The sequence below is a fragment of the Perognathus longimembris genome, chromosome 27, assembly GCF_023159225.1.
Source record: "Perognathus longimembris pacificus isolate PPM17 chromosome 27, ASM2315922v1, whole genome shotgun sequence".
Taxonomy (NCBI): domain Eukaryota; kingdom Metazoa; phylum Chordata; class Mammalia; order Rodentia; family Heteromyidae; genus Perognathus; species Perognathus longimembris.
This window is the reverse complement of record NC_063187.1, coordinates 2342698-2359248: the sequence shown is the minus strand read 5'-3', so window position 1 is coordinate 2359248 and position 16551 is coordinate 2342698. Positions and strand designations below refer to the sequence as shown.

General features: G+C 41.6%; 1 protein-coding gene across 8 annotated transcripts in view; it reads left to right on the top strand.

The window, feature by feature from the left end:
• Positions 1-16551, top strand: part of Sox5 (SRY-box transcription factor 5) — an 884924-nt gene that overhangs the window by 134908 nt on the left and 733465 nt on the right. For all 8 annotated transcript variants that reach the window (XM_048335235.1, XM_048335237.1, XM_048335233.1 and 5 more), the window contains exon 3: positions 14963-15039. The gene's annotated coding sequence lies outside the window, so the exon portion shown is untranslated. The remainder of the gene's footprint in view (positions 1-14962; positions 15040-16551) is intronic.

The following is a 16551-nucleotide window of genomic DNA, read 5'->3' as shown; positions in this document are numbered from 1 at the left end:
ACCACAGAATTATCCAACTGTCTTATTGCTTAGATTCTACAACAAATATTGAGACTTATGTCAATCTGAGTAACCATTATGGATTGGTGGCATCTTTCCAGAAGGAGAAAACTTATCACGCTGATTATTTTCATGATGCTAGTACCCTCTCTAGAAAGGAAGGATTGGAAAAAAATGTCATAATATTGAACTTATTTCTATCAGAATTAGTGTTTGGTAATAAAAATTAAATGGTTTCCTCCTTAGCTTTCTGATAAAGAAAATAAGGCAGAGAGAACTTGAATATTTGAAATCACCCTGTGAAATATACAGCAATAGAAATTATATATGTATATATATACACACACATATATATGCATGTATGTGTGTGTATATTCATTCGGTTTTCTTTGTTAGTACCCCTACTGGGACTTGAACTCATGTCCCTTTGCCTTTTTGCTTAAGGGTCGCACCCTGCCCCTCGAGCCACACTTTCATGTCACATGGGTTTTGTGTGTGTGTGGTTCATTGGAGGTAAGACTCTCACAAACTTCTTGCCCTGGCTGACTGAACTGCAATCCTCAGATTTTAGCCTTCTGAGCAGCTAGGATACCAGGCATGAGCCACCAGCACTATAGGGAAATGTGACCAGTAGGGTAGAGAGTGATAGATCTACTTTCTCCCTAGTTACTGAGTAGTGATGAACCCCCTGTGGGCTCTGTGTTTCTAGGGAATAAAACATCTTCTCTCCCAGTCTGATGGAGATGCATACACCTGCATAAGCAATTGATCGATTGGATAAATGCATGAATAGACAAGCCCCAAAGTCTTGGAAGAGAAACCATGGGGATAACCATACCTATTATCCTAGGAGACCTGTTAGGAAGGCACTGAGATCTCTTCTCAGCAGCAACTAGAACTTTCTTGAGGTTGAGCTGACTGTCACAGTGGAGAAGAGAAACACCAGGGCTGGCCTCGTGGGGAGCCCCCTGCCTGGAGGAGTAAAATCAGTTCAGCTGGTGGAAGACTTGACACCACCTAGGAGTACAGGTTCATTTTCTCCACCAATTACAGAAGGAAAAGGCTGTGACTAGAGCAGACAGAGCGAGCTTGTGTAAGAGGGAAAGGAAGGAAGTGAAATAGACTCTCCATGGAGAGAGGCCCTGAAGAGGGGAGTCCAATCCTCTCATTCTTATATACAGGGCTCCTTCTTAGCTCCTCCCATGGACCTTATGCTGATTGGTCGATGGCTTGTGCAGGTACTGCTCTGCCCTTTTCATTGGTTGAATAGGAATTCCAGGCATTGTGGGAAGTGTTTGAGTGGGAACCCAGGGAATTATGGGAAGATGTATTTGAGTAGGAACCCAGGACATTATGGAAAGAAGTGTTTGAGTGGGAACCTAGAGCATTATGGGAAGAAGTGCTTGAGTGGGAACCCAGGGCATTATGGGAAGATGTATTTGAGTGGGAACCCAGATATTATGGGAAGAAGTATTTGAGTGGAAACCTAGAGCATAGTGGGAAAAAATGTTTAGGTGGGAACCCAGGGAATTATGGGAAGAAGTGTTTGAGTGAGAGGAAACCCAAGTTTTTGTGATTATGCCATCACTTCTGAACACTTAGAATGAGAAAACTTCTCATCTGTACCCAGGATAGCTTCTTTAAGGATGTAAGCATGCCACATTAATTTTTTTCCCTTTTTGTGCCAATACTGGAACTTAAATCCAAAGTCTAGGTACTGTCCCTTAGCTTTACTGCTCAAGGCTGGTGCTCTACTACTTGAGCCACCGCTCCACTCCTGGCTTTTTGGTGGTGACTTGGAGCTAAGAGTTTCACATTTTTTTCTGCCTGGGCTGGCTTCAAACTCTGATCCTCAAATCTCAGCCTCCTGAGTACCTACAGGCATGAGCTACTGATGCCCAGTTTTAAATATGTCTTTCTTCTTCCATGTTTTGCGGTGACTCCTCCTAGAGTTACAGTATTGGGGAGATGAGGAACCCCTGCTCATTGGACCCATAACTGTCTGTGGTGTTCCCAGAAGGCTGGTTTTATTTTGGTCCTCAATTCTTTTGCAAAGATAGGGTTTGCAGGGATGAGATAAAAATTGTCTGAGAAGCAGAAGGAAGTCACTTGAATTGACCCTGTTTATGGATATGGTGTGCTGGCCACTTAAGAATTCTTAAAAAAATACTTGATGACTTTTTAAGGTTTTCTAAACCCAGTTCTTCTAATTTGTGCCACATTTTCTATCTACTATATTAAAGACATAGCAGGATAGCCACTTTGCAGGGTACCTTGCCAAAATATAGAAGCGAAGCTGCTCATTTACAGTTGTGGACAATGTCCAAATAAATCACTCACGCACCTGCCAACTTTCATGGATGTAGGAGTCAGAAGAAATGCCAAGCACTGCGGAATAGATGCATCCATTTGTCTTCATTTCTGGACACGTAGCCTTATCTCGTTATTGCCTTGATTAAACACTTCTTGGATTTAGGGAAATTACCTCACTTTCTCTTTTTACAAGAAGTTTGATATTATTTATACACTAATGGCTTGTGCCTTCTTTCTGCCATGCTAGTTCACTTTTTTTCTTTTCTTGCAATTCAAATAGGGAGCTCACCAAGTCATTTTTAAGGAGGTCATTCAGTAATAGAGAAGACTGAACAGTCTATTATTTGAATGGATCGATCCTAATAACTTACAGTATCCAGGAATTCATGTTTCTCTCTTGTTTCTTGCCTTATTCTTCACTGTTGTCTTTTCTCTGAATTTGCTGAAGGCAAAGGGATATGTGTGTGTGTATGTGTCTGTATTTATAATACCATAGTAACCTTGAACAAAAACATATATAATGCATATTATACTACATAATATATGGAATATATTATATAATATTATAAAATTATATAATGTATCATGTTATATATTTATAATTGTATATAATACATTATAGTATAAATTATTTATGTTATATACTATATACTATATATTATACTATACTATATACTATATAATATATACTATACTATATATTACAACATAATATATGTAATATAATATAACATATAATATATACTATATTAATATATTATGCAATATATCTGTTACTATAAATACATTACATGTAATATGTCTTACATATACTATATATGATATATATTTATACATTCTTTTTTATGATTAACCTGGTGTTAATGTAGGAAAAAGATATGAATGACACAGAAATAGTAGCACGAAGTAATTATTTAGTGCACATAAAATAATACACAGCCTGCTAGACAATATTCTAAAATTAAAACACAAGATTTAGTACATAGTAGTAAGACTTAATATAATGTAGTTGTTGCTGTTAGTGGTGGTTATTATGGTGATGATGTCATTGTGATTGTAATCTAGAATGTGATTATCAAGGTCAATTTTTTGTGTGCCAGTCCTGGGGCTTGAACTCAGGACCTGGGTGCCTTCCCTGAGCTTCATTTTGCTCAAGGCTAGTGCTCTACCACTTGAGCCCACAGCTTCACTTCCTTTATAATTTTGGTAAATTATTGGAAATAAGAGTCTCCTAAGACTTTCCTGCCTGGGCTGGCTTTGAAACCCAATCCCCAGATCTCAGCCTCCTCAGAAAAGAGGATTATAGACATAAGCCACTGGTGCATGGTTGGGGTCAATTTTACAAGGTTATTTTAGGGGAAGTTAAGTAATTTACTGGGAACGTGAAAGCACTGAAACTTTGGTGTGTGTGTGTGTATGTGTGTGTGTGTGCTGCTAGTGGAACTATCGGTCCATCAGACTATCAGTGCTAGTGTTCAGAGGGAGGAAAATTCATGTTGGGGGGGCATGAGTTTACACCACAGCCTCTTTCTTTCTTTCTTTTTTTTTTTTGGCCAGTCCTGGGCCTTGGACTCAGGGCCTGAGCACTGTCCCTGGCTTCTTCTTGCTCAAGGTTAGCACTCTGCCACTTGAGCCCCAGCGCCACTTCTGGCCATTTTCTGTCTATGTGGTGCTGGGGAATCGAACCCAGGGCCTCATGTATATGAGGCAGGCACTCTTGCCACTAGGCCATATCCCCAGCCCCTCACAGCTTCTTTCTTTAAGTCTCAGGTTGTGGTCTCCATGGGAGCTTTCCTGAGATGCAGAGCTATTGCCCCTATTACCCAGAAGGGTTCAAGTTTAAGTTCAAGGCCAACCTGTGCCTGCCCTTACTGAGAACCTGGCCATCGTCCTTGATCTCACCTTCACCATATTCCAGGCTCCGCCCACCTCTGTTTCCATGGCTTCCAGTCTCACCAGCCCACTGTCTCTCCTACTTTGGGCTCTGGACTACTTCCTGCAATCGCTCTTCTCTGTATTGCTGCCATCTTCGTACACAAGGCATCCAAGGTGGGCCTTGGATATAAGAATCAGAACAATCAATCCAGGTCATCTTTTGCTACTAGCCTACAATGGCGCCCTGCCTCAACGTGGAATCCTTACTAAGACCCTTAATGAGCCGGTGGTCTTTTCCCACGTTCTTTTCCAATGCCAACCCTGAATGGCTGCCTGGCATTTTTTTGCCCTTTGCTCTGATAACTGATTGCAGTGATGTTCCCAGTACTTTCTTCAACTCTTGACTTCAATGGGATATTTTCAGTGAGGCCCCTTCCTTCCTCTATCCCTTTTCCAACACATTCTTCCCTTATCCAATTAAAATGAAAATACACATTACTGTGTAACAGTGTATACCACTAATTTGTCTTATTTATTTATTTGTTTGTTTGTTTATTTATTTATTTTCTGCTAGTCTTGAACTCAGTTCCTGGGCCCTCTCCCTGAGCTTTTGTGCTTAAGGCTAGTGCTCTACCATTTGACCCACAGCTCCACTTCTGTCTTTTGGGGTGCTTAATTGGAGATAAGAGTCCCACAGATTTTCCTGCCTGAGATCCTCAGATCTCAGCCTCCTGAGTACCTAGGATTACAGGCATGCGCTACTAGGACCCAGTTTATCTGATTTCTTTTCTTTCTTTTCCTTTTCCAGTATTAGACCAAGGTTCTTGATTCTTTTTTTCTTTTTGTTTCTCCCCAAATCTCATCTCTAGAGTCTAGGATGGCCCCTAATGAATGGAGACATGGGGGAATGGATGAATAATCCAGGATTGGTTTGGCTATTTGTACTAATTTGTACATTTGCACATTTGTAGCGTTGGTTAGAGAAGGAGTCATAAAATTGTTCATTGCTTAGTTCTCCAAATCTATGTAGACAGCTGTGGGTTCAAGTCAATTTCTGATTGAACTGTTAGTTTCTTCTCTCCTTGAATTATTTTCGTGCTATGATACATCTAGCACATCTTTATTAGCTAACAGTACATCGTTTGAATTTATTTATCCAGGTATATCGAATAACAAACTATGTGTAGGTCACAACCCCATCTAGTGATGGGCACAGTAGTGCATTCTTGTAATCACAGCACTAAGGAGGTAGAGGCAGGAAGATCACAAGTTAGAAGCCAGCCTGAGCTTCAGAGCAAGATCCTACAAACAAAATAAAACTTTATCCACCTTTATTTAGTTATTTATTTTTTGGAGCCAGTTCTGGGGCTTGAACTCAGGACATATGTACTGTCCCTGAGGTTTTCTGCTCAAGGCTAGCACTCTACCATTTGAGCTACAGTGCATTCCAAACTTTCTTTTGGTAGTTTATTGGAGATAAGAGTCTCTTGGACATTCCTTCCCAGGGCTGGCTTTGAACCTCAATTCTCAGATCTCAATTTCCTGAATAGCTAGGTCGACAGGTGGGAACCACAGGAACTCATTTCTGCTTCCGTAAAAAAAAAAAAAAAAAAAAAAAAAAAAATGTCTCCTAAAGACTGAAACCATGAAAATTATTTTCCCTTGAAAACCAAAGCCACAGCAGCTGGAGCTAGGTTTTATTTGTGGCTCCTATAAAGGAAACGTACACTCATTTCCAAGGGTTGGAACCAAATGGGTTGGGAAGAAAAAAAATCCTTATTTCCCCAACCAGATGGGTTATTGTAAAATTGATCACCAAACTTCCGAGGTTATTTCCATCACAAATGCACTTCTTCTTGCCCACCAAGACCTTGTTTGGACAGTAACTCCTTTCTGAAATGATATGTGTCCCAAGTTCAAGGAACATTCCAGTCCTTCTCTGGGGAGTAGGCTCCTGAATGTGGATGAGGTCACATCTCTTTAAAGATGCTGTTTGATAATCAGACATCAAAACAAAGGGATTCTGTTAATCCTCTCACAAAAGTGCAAATTGCTAATCAGATCCCTGGGCTGGGCTGGCAGCTTGGTAAACAATGAGCTTGGCACAAGAGCCAAGTTTGGGCGGAGAGATAGCTGAGAAAGTGGGGAGACCCACATTACCCCTACTTAGCCAGTTGGGCCTGTTGTTTTGAAACAATTATGTATGTCAATGGAGGAGGTTCTTGCAGCCATTATATCCCTGGGCTTTTCCCCCTCCTCTTTCTATTTTAATGATGATGCAAATTAATCTTCCAGCCTTTCCTTTCACTTCCTGGGTACATAGGCAACTATGTCCCTCACATTCTTTTCACTCCGATGCTTGTGTCTCTTGAATTTTCATTCCACATTTCTCTCTAAGCCCAGAGGGGTTTATTTCTTCCCTATAAATAGTGTAAGTGGTATTTTGGAAAAGAAAAAGAAATTAAAAAAAAAAAAAAGATTCCCCTAATCTAGTTGGACAACAGAATCTTCTAGAAGGTGTAATAATTAAGACTTGTCATCTTTTTCATTTTGGGTGGGGTTTGGGGGGAGGTACAAGTGACAAAAACCCAATGAGGAGCAGCTTAAGGGAAATAAAAGGAGGATCAGGAACTGAGATTCACATTCTCTTGTCTCTGTCACTTCAGGTGGTGGCTTCAGTCTTTCTTGCAGAAATAGATATTTCTCTCTGGGGGAAGAAGTGTCTGCATTTTACCCTGAGAGGAAAAAAAAAAGAAGAAAAAAAACAGCAACAAAATCTCAGGGCAGCACTGTGATTGGATCAGTCAGGTCATGTGGTTGTTCTGAATGGACTGCCCACATGTGTCATCTGACACACACACACACACACACACACAGACACAGAGTTTGTCAGGGTGTAGGCTGTCTGTGCTATTTGTTGTACTCTGTCTTGCATTGCCTTCACCAGCTCACAACTTTCAACTTGACCATTATGTGAGCAGGTTGAATGAGTATTGTGTTTTTGTTTTTGTTTTTGCCGACATTAACAGGATTTCTTTTTTCTTTTTTTTTTTTTTTGGACTCAGGGCCTGAGCACTGTCCCTGGCTTCTTCCCGCTCAAGGCTAGCACTCTGCCACTTGAGCCACAGCGCCGCTTCTGGCCGTTTTTCTGTATATGTGGTGCTGGGGAATCGAACCTAGGGCCTCCTGTATCCGAGGCAGGCACTCTTGCCACTAGGCTATATCCCCAGCCCCTAACAGGATTTCTTATAGCTCTTTCTTTATCCCTCTGAGCATTTCCAACTTGTACTCAGACATGACTGAATGTTCATTTGAAAGTGAGAAATCCAAATTCGTAGGAGTGTGTCTTTGAGAGAGTTGTACCACTTTGAAGATTTCCAGTCTTGTTTTAAATTTAATATTCTTTTAAAGGTGATGTGCAGAGATCTACCCTATGATCCAGCAGTCCCACTCCTGGGCCTTTACCCAAATGAACACAAACAAGGCCACACTAAAGCTACCAGCACAACTATGTTCATTGCAGCACTATTTACCATAGCTAAGATATAGAACCAATCCAGGTGCCCTTCAGTAGATGAATGGATCAAGAAAATGTATAATATATACACAAAGGAATTCCATGCTTCCATCAGAAAGAATGACATCATGCCATTTGTAAGGAAATAGAAAGCCTTGGAAAAGAAGTCATATTAAGTGAAGCCAGAGCCAAAGAAACATAGGCTCCATTGTTTCCCTCATTTGTAATAATTAGTACATGTCTAGAATAGTCCTAGCAGAAGATTTCCAATCTTAAGAGGCTTTGTAAATGACTTGGGTATGATATGTGTTAAGAAATTCCCCAGGTTGGGGATGGGAGGGAGGAGGGGGGACCAAAATTCCCACAGATGAGACCAATGAGTTTTTACCGGGGGTTCAGCCTGGGCTACTGATGGTTTGTTGGTCTTACAGTAGATGAATGATGTGAGCCACAACAAATTCACATCCTTAATAGGAGAAATGAATCAACTGTAGAGATTTCTGGAAGCTGGGAGAGGCGCAGAGCTTAGATCCCAGGGAATCAGCTTTGGGAATAAGAATGCTGTCTTTTTAAAAGCAGTAGGGGGTGAGAATCGAGGGGAGGACTCCCAGCAGTAAGTATAACACAGCTGCACTCTGTTTATGCCTGGGCTACAATAAAAAAGCTATAAAATGTGAGATGTCATAGTTCCACTTTGCTTTATTTATACTATTTCCTCTGAGCTCTGTCACAGAGTACATTCATCTGCGAAAGTTGCAGCAAGAATGGAGATTAAAATATCACAGCTCAAAATAGGCGTCAAGCGGAAGGAGATTCATCATAGCCCTATTAAAAATATGTAAATAGGAGAATGAAGTCATTTTAAAGCTATACTCCATTCTTTCTGGAGGAGGTAAGATCCTCAGATGGGTATCAGTAGCTCACGCCTGTAATCAGAGCCACTCAGGAGGATGAGATCTGAGGATCTTGGTTCAAAGCCATCCAGGACAGGAAAACATGACTCTTAGCTCGAAGTGGAAAGTGAAGCTCTAAGTGGCTCAAGTGGTAGAATGCTGGCCTTGAGTGAAAAAGCTCAACAACAGCCCCTAGCACACACACTTCCTACTTAAGCAAGCGGTGAGCTATACCAAAGACAAAGCGAAGGGCCTTTATCTTTTGCTGTCCACTCCAGGAAATCCTTTCAACAATAAAGACTGAGCTGTAAATTATACACACACACACACACACACACACACACACACACACAAATATAGGCATATATATATATACATATATACACAGATATACAAGTTATTAAATGGCAGAAAACCTAATGCAAAAGAGTAACAAAATAAAATAGTTTGGCGATTCATAGGTTGTTCTCTTGGTAAGAATTTTTTTATTTTTTGCCAGTCCTGGGGCTTGAACTCAGGGCACTGTCCATGGCATCTTTTTTTGCTCAAGGCTAGCACTCTACCACTTGAGCCACAGTGCTACTTCTGTTTTTTTCTGTGTATGTATTACTGAGGAATTGAACCCATGGCTTCATGCATGCTAGACCAGCACTATACTGCTAAGCCACATTCCCAGCCACAAGAATTTTTTACTCAGGAGGCTGAGATCTGAGGATCATGGTTCAAGGCCAGCCTAGGGAAGGAAAATCTGTGAAACTCTTATTACCAATAACCCCCCTCCCCCCCATAAAAAAGGTGTCGAGGTGTGGCTCAAGTGGTAGAGTACTAGCCATGAACAAAAGAAGCTCAGAGACAGTGCCCAATTCTCAATTCAAGCCCCAGGATTGTCCCCAAAGATAAATAAACAATGAAATGAATATATAAAATGGATACATAGAATCTATCCTTTGACCTCCATTCATAGTTTCAAGAAAACCCAGAAGGATTCCCAAGCTGGAAAGTCATAGGAGGAAATTGAGCAGAAGGTCATGATTTGAATTCAGAGCCTGGGCATTGTCCCTTATCTTTTCCACTCAAGGCTATCACTTCAGCCATTCACTTCTGGCTGATTTTGTTTTTGTTTGTGGTTCATTGGAGATAAGAGTCTCCCAGGCTTTGTTGCCTGGGCTGGCTTTGAACCACCATCCTTAGATCTCAGCCTCCTGAAATGACAGGCAGGAGTCCTAGGTGGCCCAGGTAAGAATCTTTGTGATCACCCAGGTTTCAATGAGCATCTATCTCCTTCTGTTAAACTCCCACATCTCTTCTCCTCACGGACACATCCATTTTGTTCTTTGTGCCTACATTCAAGAATCCAGAAGAAGGTTGGGTGCTGTAGAGATGGCAGTCGTACTAGCAACGATGGACGGAAGGCCTTAATTCGCCTTCTAGAATCTGGATATCCAAAGGTCATGAGAAGGATTCAAAGTCAGGATCTTTCCCTGGCATTTGGCTAGTAAAAATTCCATTCAGCGGGCTGGGAATATGGCCTAGCGGCAAGAGCGCTTGCCTCCTACACATGAGGCTCTCGGTTTGATTCCCCAGCACCACATATATGGAAAACGGCCAGAGGGGGCGCTGTGGCTCAGGTGGCAGAGTGCTAGCCTTGAGCAAAAAGAGGCCAGGGACAGTGCTCAGGCCCTGAGTCCAAGCCCCAGGACTGGCCAAAAAAAAAAAAAATTCCATTCAGCGTTTCCACACACATCTATTTCACTGTGTTTCTCTCATGTGACGTAGCAGGGAGCGATGGATCCCAGTTGTAGGTGGAAGTCTAGAATATACCAAAGAGCGATGAACAAGTCTTTTATGATCTCTTTGCCTGGGTGCTAAGTACTGTGTGGGGACCAGGCAGAGGGCATGTCACTGTCACCATTTCCACATGTGTAAACTGAGGCACAGTGAGTCAAAGCAGGCAAATACACTCAACTGCCACGTGTTGTCACCCAAGTATTTGAAGACAGTGGAAAATATAGTTAGAAATCCAGAGATGGATTTTCCTCAGGCACATCCCAGATGCTCTCTGTCCATAAATCACTTTTTTTTTTTTTTTGGCCAGTCCTGGGCCTTGAACTCAGGGCCTGAGCACTGTCCCTGGCTTCTTTTTGCTCAAGGCTAGCACTCTGCCACTTGAGCCACAGCGCCACTTCTGGCCATTTTCTGTATATGTGGTGCTGGGGAATTGAACCCAGGGCCTCATGTATACAAGGCAAGCGCTCTTGCCACTAGGCCATATCCCCAGCCCCATAAATCACTTTTGCTGGCTCTGCCTACTGAAATGAAGAAATGATTCATGGAGTTTACAGATCCACTTTCCCATCCCATGATCTCACAACAAGATACTTCAATCCGTTACCTGACTCCGCAGTTCATTACATTTCTTTTTGTTTGTCTCAGAAATGGTTCTGTGACATAGATCTACTCTCAGGGATTCTAGACAAATTTTTCACTCTGAAGATAGTTTGGGGAGGTGTGTGTGTGTGTGTGTGTGTGTGTGTGTGCGCGCGTGGACACATGTGCATGCACTGATACTAGAGTTTGAACTCAGGACCTTGTGTTCTCATGAGGTCTTTTTACTCAAGGCTAGCACTCTGCCACTTGAACCACAGCCCTACTTCTTTTATTTATTTATTTATTTATTTATTTATTTATTTACTTACTTACTTACTTATTTACTTATTTACTTATTTATTTATTTGGCCAGTCGTGGGCCTTGGACTCAGGGCCTGAGCACTGTCCCTGGCTTCTTTTTGCTCAAGGCTAGCACTCTGCCACTTGAGCCACAGAGCCATTTCCGGTTTTTTTCTATATGTGGTGCTGGGGAATTGAACCCAGGGCTTCATGTAAATGAGGCAAGCACTCTTGCCACTAGGCCATATTCCCAGCCCCGCTACTTCTATTATTTTGTTGGTCAATTGGAGATGAGTGTTACAGACTTTTATGCCCAAGCTGGCTTTGAACTGTGATCCTCAGATCTCAGCCTCTTTAGTAGTGGCTAGGATTACAGGTGTGAGCTACCAGCACCTGGCTGTCTATACTTATTTTTCCTATTGTGTTGCCTTTGAACTCATGAATTGGGTATGGGGTGAGGGGGGGGGCATGGGTATTTGAGGAATTTCTGGCTGTTTGACCTGTATCACATTTCTTTATTTCTTGGTGTGTGTTGGTTTTCTTACTCCTCATATAGGCATGGTAAAAGGACTTTATTTTTCTTCTCCAGAACTGGTATAAGAATGAAGGCAGATAATCAATGTAAAGTTCTCAGCAGGGTGCCTTCTTTCATTAAGTACTATGAAACATGGAAAGAAGCATTTGTTTTTTACTATTTCTTATTCATGATCAACCAGGCCTCACTGATAATCACGCTACCAATTCTATTATAACTGACAATTCCACTGAGGTCTTTATGCCTACATTCATTCATTCAGTATGAAAGATTAGAGTGGGATTGGAGATGGCCATTTAATTGAGATGGGAATATTGCCACAGAATGTAGCCTCACAAATGGGGTAAGCCAGACCTTTAATGGAATTAACTTGATATCCTGAAAGATCACGTGACTTCTGAGAACACTGAGCTCGCAGAGATATGATTCCCATTTATTTTACACAAGCTCACCTGTAATACCAGCTACTCCAGAGGCTGAGATCCAAGGGTCATGTGCGAAGCCAGCCCAGGCAGAGAAGACTATGAGATTCTTATGTCCAATGAACCGCCAGAAAGCCTCAAGTAGAGCTATGGCTTAAGTAGTTGAGGGCCAGCCTGGTGTGAAAAAGTTAAGGACCAGCACCTAGAATCTGGGTTCAAGCCCCAGTACCAGCACACACACACACACCACACACACACACACACACACACACACACACTATAGCCAAGAGAAGATACACATAAGGCAGTGTCTGAGGACAACAGCAAGACCAGAGCTTCCATTTTCAGGATGCTACATTCATGGAGCTGATGGGTTTGCATACGGCACATGCGAGATATTCCCATCAGCCTTCAGGGGTTTTCTCACATCTTCTGCTCAATGTGGATATTGAACTGAAACCCTTAGTTTTCATCCTCTAACAGAAACAGAACCCATACTACACAGTTCTCCTTTTCTCCTCCTAAGTTGTAATAGTAGACACAAACCCCCAGGCAATTAAAGATAATCCTATGACAATTTGAGTCCTGAGAGATGAGCAGTTGAAGGCAAAGGCCGCCTCTCTTTGGGCAAGGGGTTGGTTTGAAGAAGAAATGACAATAAGCAATAATCATGGGCAGCAGTGTTTTCTGTGAGTTAGGTCACAGGCTGAACATTCTCCTAGTTTATCTTTCCAACCACATTATTGGAAAGATACTACAATTAGCTTCATTTTACAGTCGATCAGATATTACAAAGACTAGCGAATTGAGCCAAGACTATGTACATACAGAGTAAGTGACAGAGGCAGAATTTGGATATGGCTTATCTTAACTCTAGAAGACAGGATCTCAAACACATAACAAGAGATCACATGTTATAATAAGGATTCTGTTCTTTAAAAAGTCCTCCCTCCCTCCCTCCCTCCCTCCCTCCCTTTCTCCCTCCCTCCCTCCCTCCCTCCCTTTCTCCTTCCCTATCTGCCTCCCTTCCTATCTCCCTTCCTCTCTTCCTTGCTTCCTTCCTTTCTTCCTCCCTCCCTCCCTCCCTCCCTTCCTCCTTTCCTTCCTTCCTTCCTTCCTTCCTTCCTTCCTTCCTTCCTTCCTTCCTTCCTTCCTCCTTTCTCCTTCCCTCCCTTCCTTCCTCCCTCCCTATCTCTCTGTCTCTCCCATACTTATTTTTTAAAGTAGTTATACAAAGGATTTTCCGTTCAACAAGTCAGAATAAGAGTACAATACATCTTTTTTTATTATTTATTTTTTAAGTGATGTATAAGTGGTTGTCCAAAGGAGTTGCCAGTGAACAAAGCAGTTTTATGAATACAATGCATTTTGATCGGTGTCACTTCATTCCACATTCCCACCCACTCCTTCCCTCACTCTTTCTAATTTTTGGGTTTTTGTTTTGGCCAGTCCTGGGGCTTGGACTCAGGGCCTGAGCACTGTCCCTGGCTTCTTTTTGCTCAAGGCTAGCACTCTGCCACTTGAGCCACAGCGCCCCTTCTGGCCATTTTCTGTATATGTGGTGCTGGGGAATTGAACCTGGGGCTTCATGTATACGAGGCGAACACTCTTGCCATTAGGCCATATCCCCAGCCCACTCTTTCTAATTTTTGGAGGCTGTACGTTGGATTTCTGATTGCATTCTCCTCCACATTCATTTATTCTTTCCCTTGGGAGCTCTCCCTGCCTCTTCTGGGTACCCACTTCTTGGTGTTTTATTTCCCTGAACTTTGGCTTTTCCTTTTATAAGGCATTACACTGAATCTTCCACATTTCGGTTAATACATTTGGATACACTTGCAGATGGGTACCATACATTTTGATGAATACGACCCCTTCCATCATTTGCCCCCATCTCTCCCAACCCTACCCATTCTCTCAAAGAAAGTAGTTCAATTTTTATAATGGACATTGAATCTAATGACTGCCTTTGCTCACCTTATAGCTCACCTTGACAAGTGAGTTCTTAGAATAAACTCTTGTTACGGGTTTTCTTTTTTAAGATAAAGCCTGGTGCCGTGGTTCAAGCCTGTAGTCCTTGCTGTGTGGAAAGTAGAGATGGGGAGAGGCACAGCTTGGTAGTGAAACTCCCCAGCAATGGGGGAAGCACAATGCCTGGCCCTGTTGATGCATGGTTCTTAGCCCCAGAGACACAGAAAAGCACAAAGAGGAGGATCAAAGCTCAGACTGACCCAAACTTACAGTGAGATCTTCTCTCAAAAATAACCAGAGGCGGCTGGGAATCTGGCCTAGTGGTAGAGTGCTTGTCTCACGTACATGAAGCCCTGGGTTCGATTCCCCAGCACCACATATATAGAAAAAGCCAGAAGTGGTGCTGTGGCTCAAGTGGTAGAGTGCTAGACTTGAGCCAAAAGAAGCCAGGGACAGTGCTCAGGCCCTGAGTTCAAGCCCCAGGACTGGCCAAAATAATAATAATAAGCAGGCGCACAACAGGGTAGACAGAGTGGCTACAGTGGTAGAGTACCTGCCTAATGATCAGGAAGCCCCCAATTTAACCCTTAATTATCACTCCCCCTCCCCAATTAAGACAGAGTGCATTGCTTATTTTTTATAATATAGGATAGAGGATATGGTTGATATATAGAATGGCTATTCTGTTGAACTCTAATCTCCCAAACTGATGCCAATCAGACCTATATTATCATTTAAACACATTTATAGAATATGTGTCATTTCCTAGGTGCTGTGCTGGTGACTGATGACCCAAAGATGATGAAAAATACGTTCCTGCCTTCCAGGAGTTAGCGATCCACTGGGGTATGTAGGAGATTTATTTGATTATTTTTTAGTGTTGAGTTCATCATAAGCAGAACACAGAGCGGTCTTCACACACACAGAACATTTTGCACACCCACTGCACATGAATTTGAAGCCATCGTTTGGGAATGGATGAGCTGATGGTGGAGAGTGTTAGATTCTTTGGAGATTGTGGGTCATGTAGTTGAGCCAAGTTATTAAAGCATTTCAGATTTAATTTGACTTTTTTTCTTCTGTGCCTATACTGGGGCCTTGAACTCAGTGCCTGGGTACTGCCAGTTGGTTTTTCGGCTCAAGGCTGGTACTCGACCACTTAGCTACAGCTTCACTTCTGACTTTTTGCTAGTTAATTGGAGATCAGTCTCCAACTTTTCTGCCCAGGCTGGCTTTGAACAGCAGTTCCAGATCTCAGCCTCCTGATTAGCTAAGATTACAGGTATCAGCCACTGGTCCTTGTCTCTAAAATTTCATTTTCTAAATGCTATAAAAGTCATAGGACATATTCTTTAAAAAAATGACTTAAAATAAAACATCACTGGGCCATGTGTGTTTCATATACCTGTGTGAATTTGAGAGCAACGCAGTCAAAATTAGGGATGTCATGAAAATGTGACAATGTCTATTTCTTTATTTCCAAAGTGACAATTCTCACTTTTGTTTTTGTTGTTATTTTGGTGGAAATTATTGCCCTTTGCCTGTATCTTTGTTGATCTTGCAGAATGAGCAACATCCCTATTTCAGTGTGAAATAGCCCGGTGTTTGGTAAATACATGTATTTTATCTGATTCATAATAAATTTTTTAGAAGTTGATAGTAGATTATAATTGCAATAAACTATGAAGAACATTGGAAGTAGCCCTGCAGAACTAAGTAAAGGCAGTAAATATGAATAAGAAATATTTTATGTCATTGATATTCAGTGTATTTTATGGCTTAAAATAGAGGAGTCCAAATAGGAAATAAAATAGGAAATTTAAGTCTGACTCAATGTCCAAGTATTTCAAAGTGATTTTCCCATAACCCTCAACATGATATATCAGGGCATAATTTAATAAGTGTATTTATACACTACCTTGATTAAATGTCATAACTGCCAAGATTGCAGTCCTGATCTCCTTAAAATGTGAGCAAACCAGACATGAACATGTTGTTTCGCTTGCTGGCAGTATGATTTTAATTTTTTAAAAGCATTTCATTTCACCCAACCCTATCTATCATCTTTGCATAGATAAATGTGGTGACAATTTCTTATTTTTTTTCAATGAAACTCTTGGTTCCCTGAGGAAATTATGAGTAGAGTGTAAATTTATTTATTTATTTATTTATTCATTACAAATGAAAAGCCATTCATCAGGGTTATAAATATCAGAGGGTCCTGTGTTGCAGCCCATATAGGTTCAAGGTGGTTTACTGTTTGGTAGGGGCTGCAAATGGTAAGAACATGGAAGGAGGCTCTAGAAGCAGCTAGAAAAACCTAGAAGGATCTAGATGCTGTCTCCCTTTACATGATGT